Below are 2,748 nucleotides of genomic sequence, written 5' to 3'. Positions count from 1 at the left end.
GTGTGAAAATCTACGTGGTGCCAATAAGCAAAATATTTTGTAGTGTCCTTTAATCTGTTTTGTGTGTATGTATGTGTGTGTGTGTGTGAATTTCCATAATACAGAAAAATACTGGCATTCGTTCTTCTCTTTGGTAATGTATGTTCATTTGTGTAAAACTATAAATTTCAACAAACAATATTTGTTGCTCTCAGTCTCTCACAAAATATCTTTTTATTTACATGTAGAAACGTAAGCAAGTACGTGTATTTGTACAAGCTGTTTTGCTATGTCACACAGTCAAAAATTTGGAAAACAGAATTCACTAAAAAGAAATTTCCGTTTGACAATTGTTAACTCCTGTAAAATCTTATGAGACCATGGTCTTTCAAGTCAAGGGTCTATATTCCTTTCAGCTTACTGCAACATTGCTTGATTTAAACTTCGTCATGATTGCAATATTGGTCACTGCCATAAAGTAGGAAATTCAAGGGAAAAAAGAATCTATTTATTGTGTAAAAGGTGTTGACCTAGGATTGTAACACACACATGAACTATACAGGGATAAGTAAAAGTAAATGCCATCTGGGCAGTCAGAGTGATTCCATAACTGTGTAGCCTTACCCCAATGAAAACAGGATTGGAAAAATTAGGACTATCACAACCAAAGTCAGTAACCTTGTGAGATCAGCAAGCCACAATTGCCTTTTCCGCATTGGAAATTGGAATAATGTAAATCAACAAATACTGATTGAGGATCTACTATGTGCCAGAGGTTGGGCTAGATACTTGGGATATAAAAAGACCCAATCCCTCCAGAGCGTTCAGACTTGTGTCAGAGATTGGCACTACCAGTGAACTCTTCTTAGAGATTTCATGAGGACATCTGTGAGGGCTTACCTCCTGGAGAACAATGTAATATAGTGCAGATAAGATGTGGAGACAAAAGTGGTCCCAGTCTTGGTTCTGTCACTAACATATTCTGTGACTTCAGGCAAGTTACTGAACCTCTACAAAATTATTTCTAGACACTAACGGTTTTGTTATGGTTTTGGTGTTGTTTCTGGTTTTGTTACGGCAATTAAAAGAGATTGCATACAAAAAGCACCTAGCACTCTGTCTGGTACGTGGTAGGCTTTTCAGAGACGCAAGTTCCCTCCTCTTAAATTATAAGATGCTTTACAAATAGCCATTCACACGTGGTAAGAATGTGGAGAATATATGGAGAATAATGTAGTAAAGAGATGCTAGTGATCTTACACTGGGAAGACAAACTCATTTCTATATATTTTTTTAAAACAGATTGATTAGTTTATGTACTCATTTATTGCAAGATTGGGTAAAAAGATTACTCAGTGAAAACTCTTGCCTCAACTACAGCCTACTTTTCTGTTTAGTCCTCTATATTCTAGAGTAGAAGATAGTGTATCTTTTGTTACCAGTCTTGTCAGAAATTTCTGTGAAGGAAACAGCTCCTAAGAACAAAATATGAGGCATTTATCTCCCTTTCATCTATGCCACCAAAGCCCCAAATCCAGCTGGTGATAGCTCTGGTCCTCTGCGTCAGTCCCCAAAAAGTTTGCTGGGCTTTCACAGGCTCTGCAGGAGCAGGCATGGGCTGGTGCTTCTAGGATACACTTGGTTCACTCATTCACACATCTCCAAATATGTTCTCAGCTAAAGTTTACTGCCTGCCCTAGAGCAGGACGCAGAATGCAGAGGCATTTCCTAACAACGTGTTGGAGGAGGGAGAAGACTCCGTCCTGCCTCCGTGGGAATGTAATAGACAAACATTTGAATAATGACTAAATGAGGAGCTTTTAGCTGTGAAACAGTCCATGATTTTTTTTAAGTAAACCAGAGAGATTATTAGACAAATTTTAAGTTTTAGCTGATATGGTTTGCAGATGCATGATTGCCTTGCTTAGTTAGTCATCTAAGCAACAGTGTATTTTTGATTCAATTGCCTGAAATACTTTAAATTCTAGTATTGCAAGTGCTGATTTAATCTCCAATAATTTTTTCCTTTTAAGGAAGTGGTATGGTGGAGTTTCAAAAGTGAAGGCTTTGGAGTCAGACAGACCAGAATTCAAATCCCTCATTATCACATGCTGTTTAACCCCAGGCAGTCAGTTTAACTTCTCTGTGCCTCCATTTCCAAATGTATAAATCGAGAGGAACACCTACCTCCCAGGGCAGTGTGAGGTCAAAATTAGAGGACATAGATAAACATATAGCATGGTTTCTAGCAGAAAGAGGGTACTCAGCAAATATAAATTCTTACATCATTTAAAGAACAAAAATCTACAAAGTGGGAGTTGGGATATGACTTTTGCTCTCTCTAGGTTGTACTTTTTTGTGCAAAAGAAAACACAAGACCCATTACTAGACATTGAGCATGACTGTATATACAGATGACCAGTTTAACTATAAAACAATCCTTATAATATGGACAAAATATTGTAAAAAATGATTATAGAGGAAGACAGTGTCCCTAGGGTACTCAGGATACACTAATAAGACCAGGGACAAACAAGGAACTGTCTTTTCTGACTGTAAAGTAAGTACTCCTCAGCCCAACCAGAGAGAACCAGTCTCTCAAGGCTTTCCTAGAGGTAATGATAATACAACCCGGTTATTTAGTTAACAAACAAAACTTGATACACTGTCAAGTTTTTCATGAATTCCATTTATATCCTATAAATTCTACCCATAGAAATTTCCAGTGGCCCTTCCTCTTGTAATATTAGATTCTGGCCACTGACAGCA

This window comes from Leucopleurus acutus, assembly GCF_964270905.1.
Source record: "Leucopleurus acutus genome assembly, chromosome: 15".
NCBI classification, from domain to species: Eukaryota; Metazoa; Chordata; class Mammalia; order Artiodactyla; family Delphinidae; genus Leucopleurus; species Leucopleurus acutus.
The sequence above is the reverse complement of the archived record's forward strand: the minus strand, read 5'-3'. Positions refer to the sequence as shown.